This window comes from Syngnathus typhle, linkage group LG3 (genome assembly GCF_033458585.1).
Source record: "Syngnathus typhle isolate RoL2023-S1 ecotype Sweden linkage group LG3, RoL_Styp_1.0, whole genome shotgun sequence".
In the NCBI taxonomy this organism is placed as follows: domain Eukaryota; kingdom Metazoa; phylum Chordata; class Actinopteri; order Syngnathiformes; family Syngnathidae; genus Syngnathus; species Syngnathus typhle.
In genome coordinates this window covers 19,510,272-19,525,649 of record NC_083740.1, presented here as the reverse complement: position 1 = coordinate 19,525,649, position 15,378 = coordinate 19,510,272, and the positions used below count along the sequence as shown (strand labels likewise).

The 15,378-nt window shown below is 41.5% G+C and overlaps 1 protein-coding gene and 15 non-coding genes across 16 annotated transcripts in view; all 16 read right to left on the bottom strand.

Annotated features, from left to right (window-relative positions):
* The window catches only part of sorcs3a (sortilin related VPS10 domain containing receptor 3a), a 448,560-nt gene that overhangs the window by 366,031 nt on the left and 67,151 nt on the right, over positions 1-15,378 (bottom strand). The gene's annotated exons all lie outside the window — the stretch shown is intronic.
* Positions 5,386-5,477, bottom strand: trnar-ucu (transfer RNA arginine (anticodon UCU)). The gene is given in 2 exon segments: positions 5,386-5,421; positions 5,441-5,477. It is a non-coding gene; the product is annotated as a tRNA-Arg (tRNA).
* Positions 6,096-6,187, bottom strand: trnar-ucu (transfer RNA arginine (anticodon UCU)). Its single transcript is given in 2 exon segments — positions 6,096-6,131; positions 6,151-6,187. It is a non-coding gene; the product is annotated as a tRNA-Arg (tRNA).
* On the bottom strand, positions 6,615-6,706 carry trnar-ucu (transfer RNA arginine (anticodon UCU)). Its single transcript is given in 2 exon segments — positions 6,615-6,650; positions 6,670-6,706. It is a non-coding gene; the product is annotated as a tRNA-Arg (tRNA).
* On the bottom strand, positions 7,246-7,337 carry trnar-ccu (transfer RNA arginine (anticodon CCU)). The gene is given in 2 exon segments: positions 7,246-7,281; positions 7,301-7,337. It is a non-coding gene; the product is annotated as a tRNA-Arg (tRNA).
* Positions 8,306-8,397, bottom strand: trnar-ucu (transfer RNA arginine (anticodon UCU)). Its single transcript is given in 2 exon segments — positions 8,306-8,341; positions 8,361-8,397. It is a non-coding gene; the product is annotated as a tRNA-Arg (tRNA).
* Positions 9,012-9,103, bottom strand: trnar-ucu (transfer RNA arginine (anticodon UCU)). Its single transcript is given in 2 exon segments — positions 9,012-9,047; positions 9,067-9,103. It is a non-coding gene; the product is annotated as a tRNA-Arg (tRNA).
* On the bottom strand, positions 9,692-9,783 carry trnar-ucu (transfer RNA arginine (anticodon UCU)). Its single transcript is given in 2 exon segments — positions 9,692-9,727; positions 9,747-9,783. It is a non-coding gene; the product is annotated as a tRNA-Arg (tRNA).
* On the bottom strand, positions 10,402-10,493 carry trnar-ucu (transfer RNA arginine (anticodon UCU)). Its single transcript is given in 2 exon segments — positions 10,402-10,437; positions 10,457-10,493. It is a non-coding gene; the product is annotated as a tRNA-Arg (tRNA).
* trnar-ucu (transfer RNA arginine (anticodon UCU)) lies at positions 10,921-11,012 on the bottom strand. Its single transcript is given in 2 exon segments — positions 10,921-10,956; positions 10,976-11,012. It is a non-coding gene; the product is annotated as a tRNA-Arg (tRNA).
* On the bottom strand, positions 11,550-11,641 carry trnar-ccu (transfer RNA arginine (anticodon CCU)). Its single transcript is given in 2 exon segments — positions 11,550-11,585; positions 11,605-11,641. It is a non-coding gene; the product is annotated as a tRNA-Arg (tRNA).
* trnar-ucu (transfer RNA arginine (anticodon UCU)) lies at positions 12,089-12,180 on the bottom strand. The gene is given in 2 exon segments: positions 12,089-12,124; positions 12,144-12,180. It is a non-coding gene; the product is annotated as a tRNA-Arg (tRNA).
* Positions 12,718-12,809, bottom strand: trnar-ccu (transfer RNA arginine (anticodon CCU)). Its single transcript is given in 2 exon segments — positions 12,718-12,753; positions 12,773-12,809. It is a non-coding gene; the product is annotated as a tRNA-Arg (tRNA).
* trnar-ucu (transfer RNA arginine (anticodon UCU)) lies at positions 13,809-13,900 on the bottom strand. The gene is given in 2 exon segments: positions 13,809-13,844; positions 13,864-13,900. It is a non-coding gene; the product is annotated as a tRNA-Arg (tRNA).
* Positions 14,515-14,606, bottom strand: trnar-ucu (transfer RNA arginine (anticodon UCU)). Its single transcript is given in 2 exon segments — positions 14,515-14,550; positions 14,570-14,606. It is a non-coding gene; the product is annotated as a tRNA-Arg (tRNA).
* On the bottom strand, positions 15,195-15,286 carry trnar-ucu (transfer RNA arginine (anticodon UCU)). The gene is given in 2 exon segments: positions 15,195-15,230; positions 15,250-15,286. It is a non-coding gene; the product is annotated as a tRNA-Arg (tRNA).

Here is a 15,378-nt window from a genome sequence, read left to right as displayed (position 1 = left end):
CAAGGTCCTGGAGTGGCCTAGCCAGTCTCCAGAACTGAATCCAACAGAGAATCATTGGAGGGAGCTTAAAGTCCATGTGGCCCAGCGACAGCCCCAAAACCTGAAGGCTTTGGAGATCTGTATGGAGGAGTGGGCCAAAATTCCTGCTGCATTGTGTGCAAACCTGGTCAAGAACTACAGGAAACGTCTGATCTCTGTAATTGCAAACAAAGGTTTCTGCACCAAATATTTAGTTCTGTTTTTCTGATGTAACAAATACTTATTTCCTGCAATAAAATGGAAATTCATTATTTAAAAATCATACAATGTGACTTTCTGGATTTTTGTTTTAGAGGCCATCACTCACAGTCGAAGAGTACTTCTGATAGAAATTACAGACTTCTACATGCTTTGCCAGTGGGAACACCTGAAAAATCAGCAGTGTATCAAATATTTGTTCTCCCCACTGTATGTATGTATGTATGCACATACGTACGTATGAATGTGTTTTTAGTGTTTAAAAACTCTGTTGTCATGTTAACGATTGAAAAAAATTAATACCATTTAACCGGCTCAAGCACTCTCGTCTTAACCAAAATTTATGTGATGCGGTCAAGCCCATTGTAAGTCATGAAGCATGTCAGGGAGCCTAAACTTGACAGTGTCAACACATAAAAATCTGCGCTCAGAATCTTGGACCATCTTCATCCTCTGAAAGCCTCTTAACAAGATCAGAGATTGAGTCATCAACTTTGTGAAAACCAATTAATAGCATGCATCTTGGGAATGTTTCCACACACAAGCTGAGGGACATAGATTAAATATACTGAATGAATAAACAAATTAATGGTTGTTGGTTTTTTTCAAACATGTAATGTGAATTCAAATAGCAAATTAACAGTAAGTGATTTAAATAAACAACAATGATTTCAGAATTTCTAAAAGGTCTGAAGAAGTGGAATCTTATTTAATCCTTTGATTTCATCCACAGTTCATTTGGACTTTAAATACTACATAAAGCTGCATGACATGAGCAGCTATAAAGGGCCCTCACAGCCCTGGGGTTTGGGGTACTGGCACATTGAGGTACTGGTACAATATAATTTGATTGTTTTTTGCGGTTTTTTTTTTGTTTCTTTATTGGCCAAATTAATTTCTTGTTGGTTTTTTTCCAGGCCTGATGTGTGTGCAGGTTTCATGAATTTTTATTAAATTTGAATTTTTCCTTGTTCAGTTTGGCATACACCCTTGAAACTGCTGGGTTAAAAATTGGACAGACCCAGTAAGTGGGGTCAATTTGACCCAACTTTAGGCGTGCAAAAGAAATGGCTGTTTTGTCCAATTTTTACCCAAATTGGCTTGTTACGAACACAGCATTTTCGAGCACAGGGGGTAGGAATCATGATCATGGTGCCACCAATCATTTTCAGTTGCGAGGCTATGAGACAATCTGTATGAATTATGGTGATGTGATGTGTATACAACAACTTGTATTCACTCCATTCTTGCATTTGCTGCATATTTTAAATACTGTTTGATTTTGGTTGATAAAAGCTGTGCCTTTACATATTTTTAAAACAAAATGGCTAGTTCTGAATTCAGTGGTAGCGAAGAAACACTACTTTTAAACATTTTCTAAAGAGAAAACAGGAGACTTTTTGGTGCATTTTTACACCTCCCAAGATAACTTTGTTGTTTTGTCAGTGTTTGGCTATGGCAGCCAAAATTTGTTGTACATCAGATTATATCCGGAGCACAAGTCGCACCAACCATTAAATGCATAATAAAGAGGAAAAATACATATATATATATATATATTGCACTGGAGTATAAGTGGCATTATTGGGGAAAAAGTGTCTGATAAAATCCAACACGAAGAACAGACGTCATCTTGAAAGGCAATTTTGAAATAAAAAGAGAATAGAGGCAACGTAAGGCTGAATAATTGTACGGTATGCTAACGTTAAATGACACAAACAACAAACTGAGAATGTGCCTGACGTAACGTATAAAGAGTTATTCAGATAACTATAGCATAAATAACATGCAAAACCATTCGTGTCGCTCCAAATCATTAAATCCAATGAAATCTTCATTCTCTGTCACTTTTAAACAACTCCGCTAACTCCGGAGGTAGAAGATGCAGCACTACCTCTACGTGGCTTACGTCAGACTCATCGTCAGTTGCAGTTCCAATTATTCCACAGGCCTAAAGCACCCTCTTGCGATTTAACATGAAAATAACACGTGAAATTATATAATAATGTGTTAATAATTTCACACATAAGTCGTTCCTGAGTATAAGTCGCACCCCCAGCCAAACTATGAAAAAACTACGATTTATAGTCCGGAAAATAAGATACCGTAATTTTCGGACTATAAGTCACGTTTTTTTTCATAGTTTGGGTGGGGGGGGCGACTTATACTCAGGAGCAACTTATATATATATATTTTTTCACAAAGTTTTACTTGATCATTAACACATCACTTACAAGTATAGTTGACCACTTCACATGTTATTTTTAGTTAAGTTGATCACTTCACATGCTTTGATATCTTTATCTTGAACATATTCAAAACATGAAAAATAGAGAGAAAAAATCAAATAAAGTAATTAACACTTTAAAGCGCCATATCGTCTGGACATGTCCTCTGTCACCAGGATGACATAAAGGACGAGAAATTTGATCGATGGATTTAATGATTTGGAGTGACACAAAGGGTTTGATAATATTGTTGTTTATGTGATAGTTTTTTAAAATATAGTTTATATATCGTTGTATGGGCCTGTGGAATAATTTGAACTGCGGCGCGGCACACGGCATTGTTGACAAAAGACGATCGATAAAAGACGAGAAATTTGATCGATGGATTTAATGATTTGGAGTGACACAAATGGTTTGATAATATTGTTGTTTATGTGATAGTTATTTAAAATATAGTTTATATATCATTGTATGGGCCTGTGGAATAATTTGAACTGCGGCGCGGCACACGGCATTGTTGACAAAGGACGATCGATGGATTTAATGAATTGGAGTGACACAGATGGTTTCATAAACGTGTTATTTATGTAATAGTTTTTTTTAAATAACTGAATGTTACGTCAGACCCGTTCTCAGCTCGTCGTTTGTGTTTGTCACGTTAGCATACCGTATCGTTTAGCCTGTTGTTACTCGTTCATGTCTGTTCTTGGTGTTGGATTTTGTCGAATAAATTGCCCCCCAAAATGCGACTTATAGTCCGGAGCGACTTATATGTGTTTTTTTTTCACATTTTTGCGCATTTTATGGCTGGTGCGACTTATACTCCGGAGGGACTTAAAGTCCGAAAATTACGGTACTTAGCGTTTTATATCCTTTCATGCATGTTTAGACCGTCCAAATCAGCATAATTTTTCATAGTAAAGAGAACATTGCCACGGCAACATTGCTCATCAAAATTAAAAGCGTTGCTTTTCTTTTTATCTTGAACAATTTATTATGAAACACCTGCAGTTTCATAACAATTCGATAAAATCTCCAAGAAAGGTTATTTAGAATGACCTTCTATAAAGGCCAAAACTGAACTGAGCCAAATTTAAAACAGTAAGGACAAACACTAAACATGGCCCTTTTTAATTCATATGTGCTGAAGAGGCATACTTTTTGAGTTTCTATTCTTCAAAGCTGGCACAAAAGGTGTTGACACCAGCCAAACCCTATGAGTATCATGGCGATTTGTAAGCTATAAAATCATTGCATACAGTATAGTATATCAAACTAAAATATATTGTTTTTAAACAACCGCAGTGCCACGCTACCCCCTCAGACTCTGGAGCCCAAAGACATCTCTACACGGATATACAGCTGGGGATTTTTTTTATATGGAAGACGGCCAAGGCATGGTGACTGTGGCTTCGCAAGCTGAACAACAGCTTTTTTAAGTGGAACACAAGAAATATAGCAACTGCTTTACAAGCCTAGAAACAACTTCCTCCGGGTATCAATCCAAAACAATGTATCATTACCAATTTATTGCTAACAGATTTTTTTATGACATAAAACGTTATGTTGTTTTACAATACAGGAAAAGGGAACTTGTCAATTGCCTGTTTGTATTCGCTCTTTGAGTGCACTTCTCCAACGGGTTAATGGTGGATGTAGTTGTACTTATTTTATTTGATCATAATCGCTCAGTAAGCTAATTTTCCCTATTTTTTAGAAGCCCAATGTCCATTGCGCCACAGAGCCCAATGTACTGGGCTGCAATGTTAGCATAATTTACCACCGCTGAAAAGTGTTACCAGGATAGAGTTGCTACTAGGATTTATGTTAAGCTACTATTCAGCTCAAAGCTGACTCCAGTGAGACTCAAACCCACAACCTTTGAATTGCCTCTTTTTGACTTACTTAGAAGTCCAATGACCTGTCCATTGCACCACAGAGCCTGATTTGGTTGACTGCAATATTACAACAACGTATCACTACCTAAATTTGAGTTGCTAGAAGGATTCATGTTCAGCTACCATTCAGCTCACAGCTGCCTCTGGTGAGACTCGAACCCACCACCTTTGAATTGACTCTTTTTGACCACCTTAGAAGGTCCAATGCGCTGCCCATTGCACCACAGACCTTGACAATAATGTACCACTACCTAAAAGGTGTCACCAGGTTGGTTGATACAAGGCCTCATTCAACTACCATTCAGCTACAAGTTGACTCGGGAGAGACTTAACCCACAACCTTTGAATTGCCTGTTTTCAGTCAACTTAAAAGTCCAATGCGCTGTCCATTACGCCACAGAGCCGGACATAGTGGATTGCAACATTACAACAACATACCACTACCTAAAAATGAGTTGCTACCTTCATGTTCAGCTACCATTCAGCTAAAAGCTGCCTCTGATGAGACTCAAACTCACAACTTTTGCATTGCCTCTTTTTGACCACCTTAGAAGTCCAATGCGCTGCCCATTGCGCCACAGAGCCTGATGTGGTTGACTGCAACATCACAACAACATACCACTACCTAAATTTGAGTTGCTCGAAGGATTCATGTTCAGCTACCATTCAGCTAAAAGGTACCTCTAGTGAGACTCGGACCTGCACCTTTGAATTGTCTCTTTTGGACCACCTTAGAAGGTCCAATGCGCTGCCCGTTGCACCACAGACCTTGACAATAATGTACCATTACCTAAAAGGTGTTACCAGGTTGGTTGATACAACATCTCATTCAGCTGTAAGTTGACTCTGGAGAGACTTGAACCCACAACCTTTGAATTGCCTGTTTTGAGGCAACTTTAAAGCCCAATGCGCTGCCCATTACGCCACAGAGCCAGACATAGTAGACTGCAACATTACAACAACATACCACTACCTAAAAATGAGTTGCTACCTTGATGTTCAGCTACGATTCAGATAAAAGCTGACTCAGGTGGGACTCGAACCCACAACCTTTGAATTGCCTCTTTTTGACTTACTTAGAAGTCCAATGCGCTGTCCATTGCGCCACAGAGCCTGATGTGATTAATTGCAACATTAGAACCACGTACCACTACCTAAATTTGAGTTGCTACAAGGATTCATGTTCAGCTACCATTCAGCTAAAAGCTGCCTCTGATGAGACTCAAACTCACAACTTTTGCATTGCCTCTTTATTACCACCCTAGAAGTCCAATGGGCTGTCCATTGCGCCACAGAGCCTGATGTGGTTGACTGCAACATCACAACATACCACTACCTAAATTTGAGTTGCTCGAAGGATTCATGTTCAGCTACCATTCAGCTAAAAGGTACCTCTGGTGAGACTCGAACCTGCACCTTTGAATTGTCTCTTTTTGACCACCTTAGAAGGTCCAATGCGCTGCCATTGCACCACAGACCTTGACAATAATATAACATTACCTAAAAGGTGTTACCAGGTTGGTTGATACAGCATCTCATTCAGCTGTAAGTTGACTCTGGAGAGACCTGAACCCACAACCTTTGAATTGCGTGTTTTGAGGCAACTTAAAAGCCCAATGCGCTGCCCATTACGCCACAGCGGCGGACATAGTAGACTGCAACATTACAACAACATACCACTACCTAAAAATGAGTTGCTACCTTTATGTTCAGCTACGATTCAGATAAAAGGTGACTCAGGTGGGACTCGAACCCACAACCTTTGAATTGCCTCTTTTTGACTAATTTAGAAGTCCAATGCGCTGTCCATTGCGCCACAGAACCTGATGTGATTAACTGCAACATTACAACAACGTACCATTACCTAGATTTGAGTTGCTACAAGGTTTCATGTTCAGCTACCATACAGCTAAAAGCTGCGTCTGATGAGACTCAAACTCACAACTTTTGAATTGCCTCTTTGTGACCATCTTAGAAGGTCCAATGCGCTGCCCATTGCACCAGAGACCCTGACAATAATATACCATTACCTAAAAGGTGGTATGAGATTGGTTGATACAAGGCATTCAGCTGTAAAGTTACTCTGGAGAGACTTGAACCCACAACCTTTGAACATCCTGTTTTCAGTGAACTTAAAAGTCCAATGCAGCTGTCCATTACGCCACAGAGTAGGATACAGTGGACTGCAACATTACGCCAACATACCACTACCTAAAAATGAGTTGCTACAGCTTCATGTTCAGCTAAAAGCTGACTCTGGTGGGACTCGAACCCACAACCTTTAAATTGCCTCTCTTTGACTAACTTAGAAGTCCAATGCGCTGTCCATTGCGCCACAGAGCCTGATGTGATTGACTGCAACATTACAAAAACGTACCACTAGCTAAATTTGAGTTGCTACAACAAGGATTAGGGTTAGGGGTTAGTAACATTACAACAACGTACCACTACCTAAATTTGAATTGCTACAAGGATTCATGTTCAGCTACCATTCAGCTCCAAGGACTCATGTTCAGCTACCATTCAGCTAAAAGCTGCCTCTGATGAGACTCAAACTCACAACTTTTGAATTGCCTCTTTGTGACCATCTTAGAAGGTCCAATGCGCTGCCCATTGCACCACAGACCCTGACAATAATATACCATTACCTAAGAGGTGTTACCAGGTTAGTTAATACATGGTCTCGTTCAGCAGTAAGTTGACTCTGGAGAGACTTGAACCCACAACCTTTGAATTGCCTGTTTTTTCAGGCAATTTAAAAGTCCAATACGCTGTCCATTACGCCACAGAGCCGGACATAGTGCACTGCAACATTACAACAACATACCACTACCTAAAAATGAGTTGCTACCTTCATGTTCAGCTACGATTCAGCTAAAAGCTGACTCTGGTGGGACTCGAAACCACAACCTTTGAATTGCCTCTTTTTGACTAACTTAGGAGTCCAATGCGCTGTCCATTGCGCCACAGAGGCTGATGTGGTTGACTGCAACGTACCACTACCTAAATTTGAATTGCTACAAGGATTCATGTTCAGCTACCATTCAGCTCCAAGGACTCATGTTCAGCTACCATTCACCTAAAAGCTACATCTGGTGAGACTCGAACCTACCACCTTTGAATTGCCTCTTTTTGACCACCTTGGAAGGTCCAATGCGCTGCCCATTACACCACAGACTTTGACAATAATATACCACTACCTAAAAAGTGGTACCAGATTAGTTGATACAAGGCATTCAGCTGTAAAGTGACTCTGGAGAGACTTGAACCCACAACCTTTGAATATCCTGTTTTCAGTCAACTTAAAAGTCCAATGCAGCTGTCCATTACGCCACAGAGTAGGATACAGTGGACTGCAACATTACAACAACATACCACTACCTAAAAATGAGTTGCTATAGCTTCATGTTCAGCTAAAAGCTGACTCTGGTGGGACTCGAATACACAACCTTTGAATTGCCTATTTTTGACTAAGTAAGGAGTCCAATGCGCTGTCCATTGCGCCACAGAGCCTGATGTAGTTGACTGCAACATTACAACAACGTACCACTACCTAAATTTGAGTTGCTACAAGGATTCATGTTCAGCTACCATTCAGCTAAAAGCTGCCTCTGATGAGACTCAAACTCACAACTTTTGAATTGCCTCTTTTTGACCACCTTAGAAGGTCCAATGCGCTGCCCATTGCACTACAGACCTTGACAAAAATATACCACTACCTAAAAGGTGGTACCAGATTGGTTGATACAAGGCATTCAGCTGTAAAGTGACTCTGGAGAGACTTGAACCCACAACCTTTGAAAATCCTGTTTTCAGTCAACTTAAAAGTCCAATGCAGCTGTCTATTACGCCACAGAGTAGGATACAGTGGACTGCAACATTACAACAACATACCACTACCTAAAAATGAGTTTCTACACAGGTTAATGTTCAGCTAAAAGTTGACTCTGGTGGGACTCGAACCCACAACCTTTGAATTGCCTCTTATTGACTAACTTAGAAGTCCAATGCGCTGTCCATTGCGCCACAGAGCCTGATGTGTGTTACTGCAACATTAAAACAACGTACCAATACCTAAATTTGAGTTGCTCCAAGGACTCATGTTCAGCTACCATTCAGCTAAAAGCTGACTCTGGTGGGACTCGATCCCATAACCTTTAGATTACCTCTTTTTGACTAACTTAGAAGACCAATGCGCCGTCCATTGCGCCACAGAGCCTTATGTAGTTTACTGCATCATTACAACAATGTACCACTACCTAAATTTGAGTTGCTCCAAAGATTCATGTTCAGCTACCATTCAGCTAAAAGCTACCTCTGGTGAGACTTGAACCTGCACCTTTAAATTGCCTCTTTTTGACCACCTGAGAAGGTCCAATGCGCTGCCCATTGCACCACAGACCTTGACAATAATATACCATTACCTAAAAGGTGTTACCAGGTTGGTTGGTACAAGGTCATTCAGCTGTAAGTTAACTCTGGAGAGACTTGAACCCACAACCTTTGAATTGCCTGTTTTCAGGCAACTTAAAGTTCCAATGCAGCTGTTCATAAGGCCACAGAGTAGGATACAGTGGACTGCAAAGTTACAACAACATACCACTACCTGGAAATGAGTTGCTACACAGCTTAATGTTCAGTTAAAATCTGACTCTGGTGGGACTTGAACCCACAACCTTTGAATTGCCTCTTTTTGACTAACTTAGAAGTCCAATGCGCTGTCCATTGCGCCACAGAGCCTGCCGAGGTTGACTGTAACATTACAACAACGTACCACTACCTAAATTTGAGTTGCTCCAAGGATTCATGTTCAGCTACCATTCAGCTAAAAGCTACCTCTGGTGAGACTCGAACCCCCCACCTTTGAATTGCCTCTTTTTGACCACCTTAGAAGGTCCAATGCGCTGCCCATTGCACCACAGACCTTGACAATAATATACCATTACCTAAAAGGTGTTACCAGGTTGGTTGATACAAGGACTCATTCAGCTGTAAGTTGATTCAGGAGAGACTTGAACCCATAACCTTTGAATTGCCTGTTTTCAGGCAACTTAAAAGCCCAATGCGCTGTCCATTACGCCACAGAGCCGGACATAGTGGACTGCAACATTACAACAACATACCACTACCTAAAAATGAGTTGCTACCTTCATGTTCAGCTATGAGACTTGAACAACCAACCTTTGAATTGCCTGTTTTCAGGTAACTTAAAATTCCAATGCAGCTGTTCATAAGGCCACAGAGTAGGATACAGTGGACTGCAAAGTTACAACAACATACCACTACCTGGAAATGAGTTGCTACACAGCTTAATGTTCAGTTAAAAGCTGACTCTGGTGGGACTCGAACCCACAACCTTTGAATTGCCTCTTATTGACTTACTTAGAAGTCCAATGCGCTGTCCATTGCGCCACAGAGCCTGATGTGATTAATTGCAACATTAGAACCACGTACCACTACCTAAATTTGAGTTGCTACAAGGATTCATGTTCAGCTACCATTCAGCTAAAAGCTGCCTCTGATGAGACTCAAACTCACAACTTTTGCATTGCCTCTTTATTACCACCCTAGAAGTCCAATGGGCTGTCCATTGCGCCACAGAGCCTGATGTGGTTGACTGCAACATCACAACATACCACTACCTAAATTTGAGTTGCTCGAAGGATTCATGTTCAGCTACCATTCAGCTAAAAGGTACCTCTGGTGAGACTCGAACCTGCACCTTTGAATTGTCTCTTTTTGACCACCTTAGAAGGTCCAATGCGCTGCCATTGCACCACAGACCTTGACAATAATATACCATTACCTAAAAGGTGTTACCAGGTTGGTTGATACAGCATCTCATTCAGCTGTAAGTTGACTCTGGAGAGACCTGAACCCACAACCTTTGAATTGCGTGTTTTGAGGCAACTTAAAAGCCCAATGCGCTGCCCATTACGCCACAGCGGCGGACATAGTAGACTGCAACATTACAACAACATACCACTACCTAAAAATGAGTTGCTACCTTTATGTTCAGCTACGATTCAGATAAAAGGTGACTCAGGTGGGACTCGAACCCACAACCTTTGAATTGCCTCTTTTTGACTAATTTAGAAGTCCAATGCGCTGTCCATTGCGCCACAGAGCCTGATGTGATTAACTGCAACATTACAACAACGTACCATTACCTAGATTTGAGTTGCTACAAGGTTTCATGTTCAGCTACCATACAGCTAAAAGCTGCGTCTGATGAGACTCAAACTCACAACTTTTGAATTGCCTCTTTGTGACCATCTTAGAAGGTCCAATGCGCTGCCCATTGCACCAGAGACCCTGACAATAATATACCATTACCTAAAAGGTGGTATGAGATTGGTTGATACAAGGCATTCAGCTGTAAAGTTACTCTGGAGAGACTTGAACCCACAACCTTTGAACATCCTGTTTTCAGTGAACTTTAAAGTCCAATGCAGCTGTCCATTACGCCACAGAGTAGGATACAGTGGACTGCAACATTACGCCAACATACCACTACCTAAAAATGAGTTGCTACAGCTTCATGTTCAGCTAAAAGCTGACTCTGGTGGGACTCGAACCCACAACCTTTAAATTGCCTCTCTTTGACTAACTTAGAAGTCCAATGCGCTGTCCATTGCGCCACAGAGCCTGATGTGATTGACTGCAACATTACAAAAACGTACCACTAGCTAAATTTGAGTTGCTACAACAAGGATTAGGGTTAGGGGTTAGTAACATTACAACAACGTACCACTACCTAAATTTGAATTGCTACAAGGATTCATGTTCAGCTACCATTCAGCTCCAAGGACTCATGTTCAGCTACCATTCAGCTAAAAGCTGCCTCTGATGAGACTCAAACTCACAACTTTTGAATTGCCTCTTTGTGACCATCTTAGAAGGTCCAATGCGCTGCCCATTGCACCACAGACCCTGACAATAATATACCATTACCTAAGAGGTGTTACCAGGTTAGTTAATACATGGTCTCGATCAGCAGTAAGTTGACTCTGGAGAGACTTGAACCCACAACCTTTGAATTGCCTGTTTTCAGGCAATTTAAAAGTCCAATACGCTGTCCATTACGCCACAGAGCCGGACATAGTGCACTGCAACATTACAACAACATACCACTACCTAAAAATGAGTTGCTACCTTCATGTTCAGCTACGATTCAGCTAAAAGCTGACTCTGGTGGGACTCGAAACCACAACCTTTGAATTGCCTCTTTTTGACTAACTTAGGAGTCCAATGCGCTGTCCATTGCGCCACAGAGGCTGATGTGGTTGACTGCAACGTACCACTACCTAAATTTGAATTGCTACAAGGATTCATGTTCAGCTACCATTCAGCTCCAAGGACTCATGTTCAGCTACCATTCACCTAAAAGCTACATCTGGTGAGACTCGAACCTACCACCTTTGAATTGCCTCTTTGTGACCATCTTAGAAGGTCCAATGCGCTGCCCATTGCACCAGAGACCCTGACAATAATATACCATTACCTAAAAGGTGGTATGAGATTGGTTGATACAAGGCATTCAGCTGTAAAGTTACTCTGGAGAGACTTGAACCCACAACCTTTGAACATCCTGTTTTCAGTGAACTTAAAAGTCCAATGCAGCTGTCCATTACGCCACAGAGTAGGATACAGTGGACTGCAACATTACGCCAACATACCACTACCTAAAAATGAGTTGCTACAGCTTCATGTTCAGCTAAAAGCTGACTCTGGTGGGACTCGAACCCACAACCTTTAAATTGCCTCTCTTTGACTAACTTAGAAGTCCAATGCGCTGTCCATTGCGCCACAGAGCCTGATGTGATTGACTGCAACATTACAAAAACGTACCACTAGCTAAATTTGAGTTGCTACAACAAGGATTAGGGTTAGGGGTTAGTAACATTACAACAACGTACCACTACCTAAATTTGAATTGCTACAAGGATTCATGTTCAGCTACCATTCAGCTCCAAGGACTCATGTTCAGCTACCATTCAGCTAAAAGCTGCCTCTGATGAGACTCAAACTCACAACTTTTGAATTGCCTCTTTGTGACCATCTTAGAAGGTCCAATGCGCTGCCCATTGCACCACAGACCCTGACAATAATATACCATTACCTAAGAGGTGTTACCAGGTTAGTTAATACATGGTCTCGTTCAGCAGTAAGTTGACTCTGGAGAGACTTGAACCCACAACCTTTGAATTGCCTGTTTTCAGGCAATTTAAAAGTCCAATACGCTGTCCATTACGCCACAGAGCCGGACATAGTGCACTGCAACATTACAACAACATACCACTACCTAAAAATGAGTTGCTACCTTCATGTTCAGCTACGATTCAGCTAAAAGCTGACTCTGGTGGGACTCGAAACCACAACCTTTGAATTGCCTCTTTTTGACTAACTTAGGAGTCCAATGCGCTGTCCATTGCGCCACAGAGGCTGATGTGGTTGACTGCAACGTACCACTACCTAAATTTGAATTGCTACAAGGATTCATGTTCAGCTACCATTCAGCTCCAAGGATTCATGTTCAGCTACCATTCAGCTCCAAGGACTCATGTTCAGCTACCATTCACCTAAAAGCTACATCTGGTGAGACTCGAACCTACCACCTTTGAATTGCCTCTTTTTGACCACCTTGGAAGGTCCAATGCGCTGCCCATTACACCACAGACTTTGACAATAATATACCACTACCTAAAAAGTGGTACCAGATTAGTTGATACAAGGCATTCAGCTGTAAAGTGACTCTGGAGAGACTTGAACCCACAACCTTTGAATATCCTGTTTTCAGTCAACTTAAAAGTCCAATGCAGCTGTCCATTACGCCACAGAGTAGGATACAGTGGACTGCAACATTACAACAACATACCACTACCTAAAAATGAGTTGCTACAGCTTCATGTTCAGCTAAAAGCTGACTCTGGTGGGACTCGAATACACAACCTTTGAATTGCCTATTTTTGACTAAGTAAGGAGTCCAATGCGCTGTCCATTGCGCCACAGAGCCTGATGTAGTTGACTGCAACATTACAACAACGTACCACTACCTAAATTTGAGTTGCTACAAGGATTCATGTTCAGCTACCATTCAGCTAAAAGCTGCCTCTGATGAGACTCAAACTCACAACTTTTGAATTGCCTCTTTTTGACCACCTTAGAAGGTCCAATGCGCTGCCCATTGCACTACAGACCTTGACAAAAATATACCACTACCTAAAAGGTGGTACCAGATTGGTTGATACAAGGCATTCAGCTGTAAAGTGACTCTGGAGAGACTTGAACCCACAACCTTTGAAAATCCTGTTTTCAGTCAACTTAAAAGTCCAATGCAGCTGTCTATTACGCCACAGAGTAGGATACAGTGGACTGCAACATTACAACAACATACCACTACCTAAAAATGAGTTTCTACACAGGTTAATGTTCAGCTAAAAGTTGACTCTGGTGGGACTCGAACCCACAACCTTTGAATTGCCTCTTATTGACTAACTTAGAAGTCCAATGCGCTGTCCATTGCGCCACAGAGCCTGATGTGTGTTACTGCAACATTAAAACAACGTACCAATACCTAAATTTGAGTTGCTCCAAGGACTCATGTTCAGCTACCATTCAGCTAAAAGCTGACTCTGGTGGGACTCGATCCCATAACCTTTAGATTACCTCTTTTTGACTAACTTAGAAGACCAATGCGCCGTCCATTGCGCCACAGAGCCTTATGTAGTTTACTGCATCATTACAACAATGTACCACTACCTAAATTTGAGTTGCTCCAAAGATTCATGTTCAGCTACCATTCAGCTAAAAGCTACCTCTGGTGAGACTTGAACCTCCACCTTTAAATTGCCTCTCTTTGACCACCTGAGAAGGTCCAATGCGCTGCCCATTGCACCACAGACCTTGACAATAATATACCATTACCTAAAAGGTGTTACCAGGTTGGTTTGTACAAGGTCATTGAGCTGTAAGTTAACTCTGGAGAGACTTGAACCCACAACCTTTGAATTGCCTGTTTTCAGGCAACTTAAAGTTCCAATGCAGCTGTTCATAAGGCCACAGAGTAGGATACAGTGGACTGCAAAGTTACAACAACATACCACTACCTGGAAATGAGTTGCTACACAGCTTAATGTTCAGTTAAAATCTGACTCTGGTGGGACTTGAACCCACAACCTTTGAATTGCCTCTTTTTGACTAACTTAGAAGTCCAATGCGCTGTCCATTGCGCCACAGAGCCTGCCGAGGTTGACTGTAACATTACAACAACGTACCACTACCTAAATTTGAGTTGCTCCAAGGATTCATGTTCAGCTACCATTCAGCTAAAAGCTACCTCTGGTGAGACTCGAACCCCCCACCTTTGAATTGCCTCTTTTTGACCACCTTAGAAGGTCCAATGCGCTGCCCATTGCACCACAGACCTTGACAATAATATACCATTACCTAAAAGGTGTTACCAGGTTGGTTGATACAAGGACTCATTCAGCTGTAAGTTGATTCAGGAGAGACTTGAACCCATAACCTTTGAATTGCCTGTTTTCAGGCAACTTAAAAGCCCAATGCGCTGTCCATTACGCCACAGAGCCGGACATAGTGGACTGCAACATTACAACAACATACCACTACCTAAAAATGAGTTGCTACCTTCATGTTCAGCTATGAGACTTGAACAACCAACCTTTGAATTGCCTGTTTTCAGGTAACTTAAAATTCCAATGCAGCTGTTCATAAGGCCACAGAGTAGGATACAGTGGACTGCAAAGTTACAACAACATACCACTACCTGGAAATGAGTTGCTACACAGCTTAATGTTCAGTTAAAAGCTGACTCTGGTGGGACTCGAACCCACAACCTTTGAATTACCTCTTATTGACTAACTCAGAAGTCCAATGCGCTGTCCATTGCGCCACAGAGCATGATGAGGTTAAATGCAACATTACAACAACGTACCACTACCTAAATTTGAGTTGCTACAAGGATTCATGTACAGCTACCATTCTGCTAAAAG